Below are 15,974 nucleotides of genomic sequence, written 5' to 3'. Positions count from 1 at the left end.
TCAATGTCTCTCGCTACCCACAGCAGCAGCATTCTTTATTATCAATGGCAATGAGCCGTGCTCTGTAGCCACGCGTGAGCATCATGGAGGTTGTGTTTTATTATTGTCAAGGCTGAGCGGGTGGTGGTGGTGGTGATGGGGAATCGGACACGCTGGCATCCGTTTCTGCCACCCCCAACTTTGAGAAAGATGCCTGGGCAAGTTCTCAACCCAGGTAACCGTGCGAGTCTCCGGCCCGATCCTAGGCCTTGCTCACCAAACGAGCGATTAGTTTTCGTAATTGCCCACGCGTGGAAAAGTTGTCAGGAGGACTTTGAGAGTTTTTAACGAGTCAATACTTGAAGCCTAGTTATAGAATAACCACAGCATGAAGTTTACGTAATGTGACCTGAAGATTGAAATCAATGTTTTCTTACGGTTATCCTGAATATTTCGCTAAGCCAGGAAAGGGCGTTGAAGGTGACATTGCTAGCGAGTGGTGTGCAGTGTTGGCCATTGTGGCTCTGGGGTGGTGGGTGGGGGGGGAGGGGCTCCTAACGTTCTGTGTTACAGGACTCCAGCAGTTGTGCCTAGCGCAGACGTTTCTGTTCAATTCCACGCAATTCTTTACTGGAACTCCACACAGCCTCGGTGCTACTCAACGCAACCTTGATGCAACTCCAACACCGTCCATCAGGGAGTGTCCAATGTCTCTTGCAACCCACAGCGGCAACATTACTATGCAATGGTCATGAGCAGTGCTGCTAGGTAGCCACGAGTGTGAACACGGAGGTTGTGTTTATCACTGTCAAGGCTCAGCAGGTGGTGATGGTGGTGGTGAATCGGAAACGCAAGCTGATGCACAGAGCAAGCAGCCGCACTGCTGTACGACACCAACCCAGCCCTGGGTGGAAGGCGGGAGAAGCCGTACGGCCTTTACCATCCACCAGGGAGTGTCAATGACTCTTGTACTTCCCACACGGCAACATTATTTATCAATGGCAGTGAGCCTTGGCTGTGCAGCCCACACGTGGACATACGGAGGTCGTGTTTATCGTTGTCAAGGCCGAGCGGGCGATGGTGGCGATGGGCGGAATGGGAGACACGCAACCCCCTACCGCTGTTACAACCCAGTCCTGGACAGGAGAGGCCAGAGACGACCAACAGCGTCCATCAGGGAGTGTCAATGTCTCTCGCTACCCACAGCAGCAGCATTCTTTATTATCAATGGCAATGAGCCGTGCTCTGTAGCCACGCGTGAGCATCACGGAGGTTGTGCTTTATTATTGTCAAGGCTGAGCGGGTGGTGGTGGTGGTGATGGGGAATCGGACACGCTGGCATCCGTTCCTGCCACCCCCAACTTTGAGAAAGATGGCTGGGCGAGTTCTCAACCCAGGTAACCGTGCGAGTCTCCGGCCCGATCCTCGGCCTTGCTCAGCAAACGAGCGATGTGGATGTCTATTTGAGGTTTTTCGTGATTGGCCACGCAGGGAAATGTTGTCGGCAGGACTTTGTGATAGTTTTAATCGAGGCAAAACTTGAAACCTAATTAGCAAATAACCACAGCATGAAGTTTACATCATGTGACCTGAAGATTGAAATTAATGTTTTCTGATTGCTGTCCCGAATAGTTAAGTAATCCAGGAAAGGGCGTTGATGGTGACATTGCTAGCAAGTGGTGTGCAGTGTTGGCCTTTGGGGTGGGGGAGGGGGGAGGGGCTCCTAACGTTCTGTGTTACAGGACCCCAGCAGTTGTGCCTAGCGCAGACGTTTTGGTTCAACTCCGCAACTTCCTCGGTGCAACGCCACACGGTCTCCGCAACTCCACACAACCTCGCTGCAACTCAACGTAACCTCAGAACACCTTCACGCAACCTTGTTGCAACTCCTTGCAACTTCAGTGCAACTCCACGTTCTCTGTGCAACTCCCAAGCAACCTCGCGACATTGTACAAGGGGACAGCAAGAGGGAAGGAAGCGCAAATTGCTCCTCTATCGGCCATTCCAGGCAGTTAACGGGACCCGGTAACACCGTAAATACTTTGACATTCACATTTGCCTTGCTGCTACTACTACAGGAATTGTGTTTGTATCAGGGGGAGTGGGGGGGGTCTCTAACCTTCTGTCTTCCAGAATCCTCTCCCTGGTCTACTCTCGCTCGTACATCAAACATCTCGGTACAGCTCCAAACCAAGGAAGCCCCAACGGGGCAGAGATCCCAGGCAGTGACGGGACAGGGAGCCAGGTCTGCGTCTTTGATGTCTCGGTTCAACTCCACGCGGCTTCGTGTTGTTGCAAGCGGAGTGGAGGGCGTGCAGATGTCTGGGGCGTCGTCGGGAGAATCCGGGCAGGTTTCCGTGGCACCTGGTAACAACCACAAATCTCTGCTGAAACGTTTCGCTTTTTCAAACGTGAGTTGTTATTTTATTTGTGTTCGTATGTCGGGAGTTGACGGGGAATCGGGTGGGGGGTGGGGGTTGGTGTTGTCCCCTAAAGCCGTGTCTTCCAGACTCGCGTCTCCTGCGTGCTCCCAAACAAGAAGTGCAACGGGGGGGGTGGGGGGGGGTGGGGGGACAGCGAGAGAGTTGACAAAGTTGATGGGCGAGGATCAGGAGTGGAGTCTGGAGCGAGGATCAGGAGTGGAGTCTGGAGCGAGGATTCGGAGTGGAGTCTGGAGCGAGGATCAGGAGTGGAGTCTGGAGTGAGGATCAGGAGTGGAGTGGAGTCTGGAGCGAGGATCAGGAGTGGAGTCTGGAGCGAGGATCAGGAGTGGTGTCTGGAGCGAGGATCAGGAGTGGAGTCTGGAGCGAGGATCAGGAGTGGAGTCTGGAGCGAGGATCAGGAGTGGAGTGGAGTCCGGAGCGAGGATCAGGAGTGGAGTGGAGTGTGGATCGAGGATCAGGAGTGGAGTCTGGAGTCTGGAGCGAGGATCTGGAGTGGAGTCTGGAGTCTGGAGCGAGGATCAGGAGTGGAGTCCGGAGTCTGGAGCGAGGATCGGGAGTGGAGTCTGGAGCGAGGATCAGGAGTGGAGTCTAGAGCGAGGATCAGGAGTGGAGTGGAGTCTGGAGCGAGGATCAGGAGTGGAGTCTGGAGCGAGGATCAGGAGTGGAGTCTGGAGTCTGGAGCGAGGATCTGGAGTGGAGTCTGGAGCGAGGATCAGGAGTGGAGTGGAGTCTGGAGCGAGGATCAGGAGTGGATTCTGGAGTGAGGATCAGCAGTGGAGTGGAGTCTGGAGCGAGGATCAGGAGTGGAGTCTGGAGCGAGGTTCAGGAGTGGAGTGGAGTCTGGAGCAAGGATCAGGAGTGGAGTTGAGTCTGGAGCAAGGATCAGGAGTGGAGTCTGGAGCGAGGATCAGGAGTGGAGTCTGGAGCGAGGATCAGGCGTGGAGTCTGGAGTGAGGTTCAGGAGTGGCGTGGAGTCTGGAGCTAGGATCAGGAGTGGAGTTGAGTCTGGAGCGAGGATCAGGAGTGGAGTCTGGGGCGAGGATCAGGAGTGGAGTCTGGAGTGAGGATCAGGAGTGGAGTCTGGAGCGAGGATCAGGAGTGGAGTGGAGTCTGGAGCGAGGATCAGGAGTGGAGTTGAGTCTGGAGCGAGGATCAGGAGTGGAGTCTGGGGCGAGGATCAGGAGTGGAGTCTGGAGTGAGGATCAGGAGTGGAGTCTGGAGCGAGGATCAGGAGTGGAATCTGGATCAAAGTGGCAGCAGCCCCGAATCATCAACGACTACTTCAGGCTTTGCGTTCGTATCGTAGTTTGGGGCGGGGGGGTTCCTAACGTTTCACGAGCGATGTACATAACAGAAGTTGGTTTTTGTGCGTGTGCTAGAACCAGTGACGAATTGGCACGTTTTGTTCACGCGACAAACCTTACCCCAATTGGCCGTGTCGGGTGGTGGCGGGTTTTAACGACACATTTAATATAAATTTCGATGTAAAGCTTTCGTGACTGTAAGGATTCATCTTCTTTGGTTCTTTCGGTAAAGTCACCACGTAGAATGAGAATAAAATAAGACGATAAAATTCTCGCGATGTTTCGGGATGACAGTTCTGTAGTTTCACCTGAAGAAGGCTACTTGTGTTGTGGCCGAAACGTCGTGAGAATTTAATCGTCTAATTTTATTTCATTATTTTACTCTCATTCTCCGCGACTTGACCGAAAGAACCAAAGAAGACTTTTAAAATGTTTACGCGATCAAACCCAAACACAACAACAACTCTGTTACGCTTTTACAAACGGTTGCGTTGCTACTAGAATTCGTGTTCTCACGTCGGGAGCTGGGGTCTGGGTATGAGGAAGGGGGAGGGGTTGTTGTGTTCACGCCGCCTCCTACAGACTCCCTCGCGTCTCCTGCGTGCTCGCAACAACAACAGCAGCAGCAGCAAAGAGAGGGGTCGTGGGCGAAACCCAGGCGTTCCCAGCAGGAGCACCGAGTTTGATGATTTACACAGACGGTCGCTCTCGGTTCGAACTGCGCGCAAACCCTCCGTGTGTGCGGCGTGTGTGTGTGTGTCACTGTGTGTGTGTGTCACTGTGTGTGTGTGTCACTGTGTGTGTGTGTCAGTGTGTGTGTGTCACTGTGTGTGTGTGTCACTGTGTGTGTGTGTCACTGTGTGTGTGTGTGTCACTGTGTGTGTGTGTGTCACTGTGTGTGTGTGTGTCACTGTGTGTGTGTGTCACTGTGTGTGTGTGTGTGTCCGTCGTGCGCCGGTGTCCGGGCGTCGTCGTCGGAGAATCCGGGGCCGGTGTCTGGGGCACCCGGTAAAAACCGAATAAATCCTCTGGCACGAATCCAACGCTTCTTTTACAAACGTCGCGTTTTTATCCGTGATTTGTGTTCGTTTGTCGTGAGTCGGAGGTGCTGGACGGTGGGGGGGGGAGTGTTAACGCCGTGTCTTGCAGACTTCCTCGCGTCTCCTGCGTGCACGCAGCAGCAGCAAAGGGGGAGAGAGAGATCATCGGTGAACCCAGGGCGGTTACAGGAGCCCCAAGTCTGCCTCACGCAGATGTCTCTTGGGTTCAAACACCAGCGGGGCAGAGATCCCAGGCAGTGACGGGACAGGAAGCCAGGTCTGCGTCTCGATGTGTCGGTTCAGCTCCACGCGGCTTCGTGTTGTTGCAAGCGGAGTGGAGGGCGTGCAGATGTCTGGGGCGTCGTCGGGAGAATCCAGGCCGTTAACGGGACACCTGGTAAAGTTAAAACGCCGTTGCCATTCGCATTATCAACGACGACTGCTTCAGGCTTTGCTTTCGTTTCGGAGTTGCGGGGGGGGGGGTCTTAACGTTTTATTTTCCAGAATCCCCGCTTCTGCGTCCTCGCCATGCCAGCAAAGAGGGGGAAGAGAGATCATCGGTGAATCCAGGCAGTGGCAAGAGCTCAAGTCTGATTTACACAGACGTCTCTCTCGCTTCGAGCTCCACACAAACCCTCTCGTGCGTCCCGTAAAGGAAGTGCGGATGTCTGGGGCGTCGTCGGGAAAACCCAGGCAGTTAACGGACCTCCTGGTAAAACCGCAGCTCCTGGGCCATCCGTTGCTTTCAAGTTTGTTGACTGTGGCAGTTGGGGGAGGGGGGGTTCCTTTAACACTGCAACCTGCAGACTCCTCCACCCGTCTACTCGAGGAGGAGGAGGCCCAAGGTCTTCGTCTGTCCGGCGATTCCAGGCGGTTGTGCCAGTACCTGGCGACACCACAAATACTTTGGCGTCTGTTTTAATTGGCCTAGCTACTACCAGAGTTGTGTTTGTATCGGGAGTAGGCGGGGGGGGGTACTCTAATGTTCTGTCTTCCAGAATCCTCCCCGGGTCTACTCTCCTACTCGCTTTGAACATCATCTCAACATCTCGGTACAGCTCCAAACCAAGGATGCCCCAGCGGGGCAGAGATCCCAGGCAGTGATGGGACAGGGAGCCAGGTCTGCAGCCTCCTACCGCTGTTACAACCCAGTCCTGGACAGGAGGGGCCAGAGAACGCCAACACCGTCCATCAGGGAGTGTCAATGTCTCTTGCTACCCACAGCGGCAACATTATTGCTATGAAATGGTCATGAGCAGTGCCGCTAGGTAGCCACGAGTGTGAACACGGAGGTTGTGTTTATCATTGTCAAGGCTGAGCGGATGATGGTGGCGTTGGGCGGAATGGGAGAAACACAACCCCCTACTGCTGTTACAACCCAGTCCTGGACAGGAGAGGCCAGAGACGACCAACAGCGTCCATCAGGGGGTGTCAATGTGTTGCACACTCGAAATGAAGGGCATGGGCAAGTGCTCCAAATCGAGGGCAAGTGCTCCAAATCGAGGGCAAGCACATTTATTGTGGTGAATCTGTAATCTTGTGAAGAACAGCACCGTCACTCTGTAAAATGCACCAACACGTGTGTCACATACATCATTTCTTCCGAGTCGCCATTAACCATGTGGCGGGTTTACAAGCGCGGTTAATCATTCACAGTTTTCTCTTACACCCAATTCTACTACTGATAAACCATCTTTGTCTTTGACAATCACATTTGCACATCACTTCGAATATTACTTTAATCCTAAGCTGTATGTCTATCTATACCATCCACTTATCTCGGTGTCTTACACCCATTATATGTACTGTATGTGTACAGTATACGTACTGTATATCACCATTGTACATCTTACTATTTACATGTGTTCTATTCTCAATAGCATTGCAAGTAGTCATACTCTGGGTACATGGGCATGGTTATAGACTAAACAGTATTAGAGTTAAAGATTTACAATGACAGTAGGTAATTACAGTGCATCATCCCTTTACAATGCACAGTGCTAAAACCCCTCTAATTGCATATATCACAAACGAACAATTCAAAGCCAAGCTAAACGTCTAGAACAAGTCTAGAACATTTATATAACGATCAAAAACAAACTTTGGGTCCTTTACCTGTAAAATGCACCAACACGTGTGTCACACAGCAGTTCTTCCGAGTCGCCATTAACCATGTGGCGGGTTTACAAGCGCGGTTAATCATTAACCCTGCCAGCCACCTACAGGCCCAACTCAGTCATCACATGCTGCTGTACAGACACGCACTAATGCACCGCACAGCACATCAGGACGTTCATAGAACGACACTTTTACTCCCTTGCTGCACAAGGATATAATTGAAAGAGTGGTCCCTTCTTAATGTGCCACAAATGTCTCTCGCTACCCACAGCAGCAGCATTCATTATTATCAATGGCAATGAGCCGTGCTCTGTAGCCACGCATGAGCATCACGGAGGTTCTGTTTTATTATTGTCAAGGCTGAGCGGGTGGTGGTGGTGGTGATGGGGAATCGGACACGCTGGCATCCGTTCCTGCCACCCCCAACTTTGAGAAAGATGTCTCTGGGCGAGTTCTCAACCCAGGTAACTGTGCGAGTCTCCGGCCCGCTCCTCGGCCTTGCTCACCAAACGAGCGATGTGGATGTCTATTTGAGGTTTGTTGACGTTTTGGTTTTCTTAATTGGCCACGCAGGGAAATGTCGGCAAGACTTTGTGAAAGTTTTAAACGTGGATAAATCTGAAACCTCATTAGTAAACAACAGCGTGAAGTTCATGTAATGTGACCTGAAGATTGAAATTAATGTTTTCTTACGGCTGTCCTGAATAGTTGCATAACCAGGAAAGGGCGTTGATGGTGACATTGCTAGCAAGTGGTGTGCAGTGTTGGCATTTGGGGTGGTGGGTGGGGGGAGGGGCTCCTAACGTTCTGTTACAGGACCCCAGCAGTTGTGCCTAGCGCAGACGTCTCTGTTCAACTCTACGCAACTTCCTCAGTGCAACTCCTCCATACAACCTCGGTGCAACTCCACGTTACCTCGGTGCAACTTTACGTAGCCTCGGAACAATTTCATTCAACCTTGCTCCAACTCACAACTTCAGTGCAACTCCACGTTACCTCGTTGCAACTCTACGTAACTTAAGAACACCTTCACGCAACCTTTCTCCAACTCCTCACAACTTCAGTGCAACTCCACACGTTCTCTGTGCAACTCCCAAGCAACCTCGCGACATCGTACAAGGGGACAGCAAGAGGGAAGGAAGCGCAAATTGCTCCTCTATCGGCCATTTCAGGCAGTTAACGGGACCCGGTAACACCGTAAATACTTTGACATTCACATTTGCCTTGCTGCTGCTGCTGCTACTACTACAGGCCTTGTTTTTGTATCAGGGGCGAGTGGGGGGGGTCTTTAACGTTCTGTCTTCCAGAATCCTCTCCCTGGTCTACTCTCGCTCAAACATCAAACATCTCGGTACAGCTCCAAACCAAGGAAGCACCAACGGGGCAGAGATCCCAGGCAGTGACGGGACAGGGAGCCAGGTCTGTGTCTTTGATGTCTCGGTTCAACTCCAAGCGGCTTCGTGTTGTTGCAAGCGGAGTGGAGGGCGTGCAGATGTCTGGGGCGTCGTCGGGAGAATCCAGGCCGTTAACGGGACACCTGGTAAAGTTAAAACGCCGTTGCCATTCGCATTATCAACGACTACTTCAGGCTTTGCTTTCGTATTGTAGTTGGGGGGGGGGGTCGTCTTGACACCGTGTCTTCCAGAATCCCTCGCGTCTCCCGCGTCCTTGCAATGCCAGCAAAGAGGGGGAAGAGAGATCATCGGTGAATCCAGGCAGTGGCAAGAGCTCAAGTCTGATTTACACAGACGTCTCTCACGCTTCGAGCTCCACACAAACCCTCTCGTGCGTCCCGTGAAGGAAGTGCGGATGTCTGGGGCGTCGTCGGGAAAACCCAGGCAGTTAACGGACCTCCTGGTAACACCGCAGCTCCTGGGCCATCCGTTGCTTTCAAGTTTGTTGACTGTGGCAGTTGGGGGAGGGGGGGTTCCTTTAACGCTGCAACCTGCAGACTCCTCCACCCGTCTACTCGCGGAGGAGGAGGAGGCCCAAGGTCTTTGTCCGTCGGCGATTCCAGGCGGTTGTACCGGTACCTGGCGACATCACAAATACTTTGGCGTCTGTTTTAATTGCCCTAGCTACTACAAGAGTTGTGTTTGTGTAGGCGGGGGGGGGGTACTCTAACGTTCTGTCTTCCAGAATCCTCCCCGGGTCTACTCTCCGACTCGCTTTGAACATCATCTCAACATCTCGGTACAGCTCCAAACCAAGGAAGCCCCAACGGGGCAGAGATCCCAGGCAGTGACGGGACAGGGAGCCAGGTCTGCGTCTCGATGTCTCGGTTCAAGTGCAGAGGAAGGGAGTGCAAACGGTGGAATTGGCGGTGGATACGGGCAGTTAGCGGACCTCCTGGTAACACCGCAACTCCTTTGGCCGTGCGTTTGAATTTGCCTCGCTGCTGTTACGACTACAGGATTTGTTTGTATCGGGGAGGGGGGAGGGGCTCCTCACGTTCTGTGTTACAGGACCCCAGCAGTTGTGCCTAGCGCAGACGTCTCTGTTCAACTCTACGCAATTCCTTACTGGAACTCCACACAGCCTCGGTGCTACTCAACGCCATCAGGGAGTGTCAATGTCTCTTGCTACCCACAGCAGCAACATTATTACTATGCAATGTTCATGAGCAGTGCTGCTAGGTAGCCACGAGTGTGAACACGGAGGTCGTGTTTATCATTGTCAAGGCTCAGCAGGTGGTGGTGGTGATGGGGAATAGGACACGCTGGCATCCGTTCCTGCCACCCCCAACTTTGAGAAAGATGTCTGGGCGAGTTCTCAACCCTGGTAACCGTGCGAGTCTCCGGCCCGATCCTCGGCCTTGCTCACCAAACGCGCGATGTGGATGTCTATTTGAGGTTTGTTGACGTTTTGGTTTTCGTGATTGGCCACGCGGGGAAAAGTTGTCGGCAGGACTTTGTGAAAGTTTTAATCGAGGCAAAACTTTAAACCTTTGTTTGCAAATGACCACAGCATGAAGTTTACATCATGTGACCTGAAGATTGAAATCAATGTTTTCTTCCGACTGTCCTGAATATTTCCCTAAGCCAAGACATTTTTAGCAAGCGGTGTGCAGTGTTGGCCATTGTGGCTCTGGGGTGGTGGGTGGGGGGTGGGGCTCCTAACGTTCTGTTACAGGACCCCAGCAGTTGTGCCTAGCGCAGACGTCTCTGTTCAACTCCACGCAACTTCCTCAGTTGCAACGCCACACGGTCTCTGCAACTCCACACAACCTCGCTGCAACTCCACACAAACTCGGTGCAACTCCACGTTACCTCAGAACACCTTCACGCAGCCTTGCTCCAACTCCTCACAACTTCAGTGCAACTCCACACGTTCTCTGTGCACCTCCCAAGCAACCTCGCGACATCGTACAAGGGGACAGCAAGAGGGAAGGAAGCGCAAATTGCTCCTCTATCATCGGCCATTCCAGGCAGTTAACGGGACCCGGTAACACCGTAAATACTTTGACTTTCACATTTGCCTTGCTGCTACTACTACAGGCCTTGTGTTTGTATCGGGGGGAGTGGGGGGGGTCTCTAACGTTCTGTCTTCCAGAATCCTCTCCCTGGTGTACTCTCGCTCAAACATCAAACATCTCGGTACAGCTCCAAACCAAGGAAGCCCCAACGGGGCAGAGATCCCAGGCAGTGACGGGACACGGAGCCAGCTCTGCGTCTCGATGTCTCGGTTCAAGTGCAGAGGAAGGAAGTGCAAACGGTCGAATCGACGGTGGATACGGGCTGTTAGCGGACCTCCTGGTAACACCGCAACTCCTTTGAATTTGCCTCGCTGCTGCGACTACAGGATTTGTTTGTATCGGGGAGGGGGGAGGGGCTCCTAACGTTCTATGTTACAGGACCCCAGCAGTTGTGCCTAGCGCAGACGTCTCTGTTCAACTCCACGCAATTCCTTACTGGAACTCCACACAGCTTCGGTGCTACTCAACGCCACCAGGGAGTGTCATTGTCTCTTGCTACCCACAGCAGCAGCATTCTTTATTATCAATGGCAATGAGCCGTGCTCTGTAGCCACGCGTGAGCATCACGGAGGTTGTGTTTTATTATTTTCAAGGCTGAGCGGGTGGTGGTGATAGGGAATCGGACACGATGGCATCCGTTCCTGCCACCCCCAACTTTGAGAAAGATGCCTGGGCGAGTTCTCAACCCAGGTAACCGTGCGAGTCTCCGGTCCGATCCTCGGCCTTGCTCACAAAACCAGCAATTAGTTTTCGTAATTGGAAACGCAGGGAAATGTTGTCGGCAGGACTTTGTGAAAGTTATAATCGAGGCAAAACTTGAAACCTTTATTTGCAAATGACCACAGCATGAAGTTTCCGTAATGTGACCTGAAGATTGAAATCAATGTTTTCTTACGGCTATCCTGAATATTTCCCTAAGCCAGGAAAGGGCGTTGATGGTGACTTTGCTAGCGAGCAGTGTGCAGTGTTGGCCATTGTGCCTCTGGGGTGGTGGGTGGGGGGAGGGGCTCCTAACGTTCTATGTTACAGGACCCCAGCAGTTGTGTCTAGCGCAGACGTCTCTGTTCAACTCTACGCAACTTCCTCAGGTGCAACTCCACACGGCCTCAGTTACAACTCCCAAGCAACCTCGCGACATCGTACAATGGGACAGCAAGAGGGAAGGAAGCGCAAATTGCTCCTCTATCATCGGCCATTCTAGGCAGTTAACGGGACCCGGTAACACCGTAAATACTTTGACATTCACATTTGCCTTGCTGCTACTACTACAGGCCTTGTGTTTGTATCAGGGGGGAGTGAGGGGGGTCTCTAACGTTCTGTCTTCCAGAATCCTCTCCCTGGTTTACTCTTGCTCAAACATCTCGGTACAGCTCCAAACCAAGGAAGTCTCAACGGGGCAGAGATCCCAGGCAGTGACGGGACAGGGAGCCAGGTCTGCGTCTTTGATGTCTCGGTTCAACTCCACGCGGCTTCGTGTTGTTGCAAGCGGAGTGGAGGGCGTGCAGATGTCTGGGGCGTCGTCGGGAGAATCCAGGCCGTTAACGGGACACCTGGTAAAGTTAAAACGCCGTTGCCATTCGCATTATCAACGACTACTTCAGGCTTTGCGTTCCTATCGGAGTTGGGGAGGGGGGGGGGTCGTCTTAACACCGTGTCTTCCAGAATCCCGTCTCCTGCGTCCTCGCGACGCCAGCTAAGAGGGGGAAGAGAGATCATCGGTGAATCCAGGCAGTTGCAAGAGCTCAAGTCTGATTTACACAGACGTCTCTCACGCTTCGAACTCCACACAAACCCTCTCGTGCGTCCCGTGAAGGAAGTGCGGATGTCTGGGGCGTCGTCGGGAAAACCCAGGCAGTTAACGGACCTCCTGGTAACAGTGCAACTCCTTTGGCCGTGCGTTTGAATTTTCCTCGCTGATGCTACTACAGGATTTGTTTGTATCAGGGAGGGGGGAGGGGCTCCTAACGTTCTGTGTTACAGGACCCTAGCAGTTGTGCCTAGCGCAGACGTCTCTGTTCAACTCCACGCAACTTCCTTACTGGAACTCCACACAACCTCGGTGCAACTCCACGTTACCTTGGTGCAACTCTACGTAACCTCAGAACAATTTCACGCAACCTTGCTCCAACTCCTCGCAACTTCCTCAGTGCAACTCCATACGGCCTCAGTTGCCAATCCTCCACAAAACCTCGGTGCAACTCTACATAACCTCAGAACATCTTCACGCAGCCTTGCTCTCCAACTCCTCGCAACTTCAGTGCAACTCCACGTTCTCTGTGCACTTCCCAAGCAACCTCGCGACATCGTACAAGGGGACAGCAAGAGGGAAGGAAGCGCAAATTGCTCCTCTATCATCGGCCATTCCAGGCAGTTAACGGGACCCGGTAACACCGTAAATACTTTGACATTCACATTTGCCTTGCTGCTACTGCTACTACTACAGGCCTTGTGTTTGTATCAGTGGGGGGGGGGGGGGGTCTCTAACGTTCTGTCTTCCAGAATCCTCTCCCTGGTCTACTCTCGCTCAAACATCAAACATCTCGGTACAGCTCCAAACCAAGGAAGCCCCAACGGGGCAGAGATCCCAGGCAGTGACGGGACAAGGAGCCAGGTCTGCGTCTCGATGTCTCGGTTCAAGTGCAGAGGAAGGAAGTGCAAACGGTCGAATTGGCGGTGGATACGGGCAGTTAGCGGACCTCCCGGTAACACCGCAACTCCTTTGGCCGTGCGTTTGAATTTGCCTCGCTGCTACTACTACAGGATTTATTTGTATCGGGGTGGGGGGAGGGGCTCCTAACGTTCTGTGTTACAGGACCCCAGCAGTTGTGCCTAGTGCAGACGTCTCTGTTCAACTTCACGCAATTCCTTACTGGAACTCCACACAGCCTCGGTGCCACTCAACGCAACCTTGATGCAACGTCAACACCGTCCATCAGGGAGTGTCAATGTCTCTTGCTACCCACAGCGGCAACATTATCACTATGCAATGGTCATGAGCAGTGCCGCTAGATAGCCACGAGTGTGAACACGGAGGTCGTGTTTATCGTTGTCAAGGCTGAGCGGACGATGGTGTCGATGGGCGGAATGGGAGAAACGCAACCCCCTACCGCTGTTACAACCCAGTCCTGGACAGGGGAGGCCAGAGACGACCAACAGCGTCCATCAGGGAGTGTCAATGTCTCTCGCTACCCACAGCAGCAGCATTCTTTATTATCAATGGCAATGAGCCGTGCTGTGTAGCCACGCGTGAGCATCATGGAGGTTGTGTTTTATTATTGTCAAGGCTGAGCGGGTGGTGGTGGTGATGGGGAATCGGACACGCTGGCATCCTTTCCTGCGACCCCCAACTTTGAGAAAGATGTCTGGGCGAGTTCTCAACCCAGGTAACCGTGCGAGTCTCCGGCCCGATCCTCGGCCTTACTCACCAAATCAGCAATTTGTTTTCGTAATTGGCCACGCGGGGATATGTCGGCAGGACTTTGTGACAGTTTTAATCGAGGAAAAACTTGAAACCTTCGTTTACAAATGACCACAGCATGAAGTTTACTTAATGTGACCTGAAGATTGAAATCAATGTTTTCTTACGGTTATCCTGAATATTTCGCTAAGCCAGGAAAGGGCGTTGATGGTGACATTGCTAGCGAGCGGTGTGCAGTGTTGGCCATTGTGACTCTGGGGTGGTGGGTGGGGGGGGAGGGGCTCCTAATGTTCTGTGTTACAGGACCCCAGCAGTGGTGCCTAGCGCAGACGTCTCTGTTCAACTCCACGCAACTTCCTCAGTTGCAACTCACACGGCCTCAGTGCAACTCTTCCACACAACCTCGGTGCAACTTGACGTAACCTCAGAACACCTTCACGCAACCTTGCTCCAACTCCTCACAACTTCAGTGCAACTCCACACGTTCTCTGTGCAACTCCCAAGCAACCTCGCGACATCGTACAAGGGGACAGCAAGAGGGAAGGAAGCGCCAATTGCTCCTCTATCATCGGCCATTCCAGGCAGTTAACGGGACCGGTAACACCGTAAATACTTTGACATTCACATTTGCCTTGCTGCTACTACTGCTACAGGCCTTGTGTTTGTATCAGGGGGAGTGGGGGGGGTCTCTAACGTTCTGTCTTCCAGAATCCTCTCCCTGGTCTACTCTCGCTCAAACATCAAACATCTCGGTACAGCTCCAAACCAAGGAAGCCCCAACGGGGCAGAGATCCCAGGCAGTGACGGGACAGGGAGCCAGGTCTGCAGCCTCCTACCGCTGTTACAACCCAGTCCTGGACAGGAGGGGCCAGAGAACGTCAACACCGTCCATCAGGGAGTTTCAATGTCTCTTGCTACCCACAGCGGCAACATTACTATGCAAATGGTCATGAGCAGTGCTGCTAGGTAGCTACGAGTGTGAACACGGAGGTTGTGGTTATCATTGTCAAGGCTGAGCGGGTGATGGTGGCGATGGGCGGAATGGGAGAAACGCAACCCCCTACCGCTGTTACAACCAAGTCCTGGACAGGAGAGGCCAGAGGCGACCAACAGCGTCCATCAGGGAGTGTCAATGTCTCTCGCTACCCACAGCAGCAGCATTCATTATTATCAATGGCAATGAGCCGTGCTCTGTAGCCACGCGTGAGCATCACGGAGGTTGTGTGTTATTATTGTCAAGGCTGAGCGGGTGGTGGTGGTGATGGGGAATCGGACACGCTGGCATCCGTTCCTGCCACCCCAAACTTTGAGAAAGATGTCTCTGGGCGAGTTCTCAACCCAGGTAACCGTGCGAGTCTCCGGCCCGATCCTCGGCCTTGCTCGCCAAACGCGCGATGTGGATGTCTACTTGAACACCAGAGGAACATTAAATTCTCCCAAACACAGCTGTCGGTAGTGGCTGAGCTCGCTTGCCGACAAGGACATTCAATTGATTTTGATACCGTTGAAGTGTTACGCGGAACTAATTATTACTGGCCGAGATAAGTTGGAGAATAATTTTGAATTGAGAAGAATTCAAATAATTTCAACCCGCTGTGATCGCAAAAGACTCGGCGCAGCCTGGAAGCGTCTTAAATCTCGACTTAAAGCTTTCCTAACTGCAGGAATTAATATTCTTTGGGTCATTCGGTAAAGCCACGTGACTTTACCGAAAGACCCAAAGAATATGGAAGCGTATTATTAAGTAACACTCAACACACTTTGCAATTGCTTACAGGTCAGTGACATGCTAAGTTGCTGATTACTGATCTATTACTTGATTGCAAGACCCCCGCCTCTGATCTCGAATCCTGATGGGGTTCAACAACAATGGCACGGTCATCCTGCACGATTTAAGACCAGAAGCAGGTGGACGGTTTCACTATTCTGGCAAATTTGCCCGAAGGTGCCGGATGTGATTTGCAGTGAAACGTCGCGCTAACCAGATTGTCAATGTTGTGGATCCACTCTGCAATACACCGGCGGGCTAAAGTGGTGAACTATTTTGTCTCTTGTCAACGTGACACATCTTTTTACTGATTGGCCGTGTCGGGTGGTGGAGGGTTGCGACACATTTATAAATAACGCGATCTGACGCAAAAACACCTTCACCGTGAATCATCGTGGTCGCGAAAGCGTGCGACGTGTTAGACCGAG

General features: G+C 52.5%; 1 long non-coding RNA gene across 1 annotated transcript; it reads right to left on the bottom strand.

The window, feature by feature from the left end:
- Positions 1–872: 872 nt before the first annotated feature.
- Positions 873–11,082, bottom strand: LOC142908319 (uncharacterized). The gene is made up of 2 exons (XR_012931683.1): positions 10,113–11,082; positions 873–1,813 (listed from the first exon to the last, which is right to left on the bottom strand). It is a non-coding gene; the product is annotated as an uncharacterized LOC142908319 (long non-coding RNA).
- Between the last annotated feature and the right edge of the window lie 4,892 nt (positions 11,083–15,974).

The sequence above is a fragment of the Petromyzon marinus genome (assembly GCF_048934315.1).
Source record: "Petromyzon marinus isolate PM22_M1 ecotype Great Lakes invasive population chromosome 78 unlocalized genomic scaffold, UKy_Petmar_22M1.pri1.0 chr78_unloc.3, whole genome shotgun sequence".
Classification (NCBI taxonomy): domain Eukaryota; kingdom Metazoa; phylum Chordata; class Hyperoartia; order Petromyzontiformes; family Petromyzontidae; genus Petromyzon; species Petromyzon marinus.
Note: the sequence above shows the minus strand (reverse complement) of the source record. Positions and strands in the feature narration are given on the sequence as shown.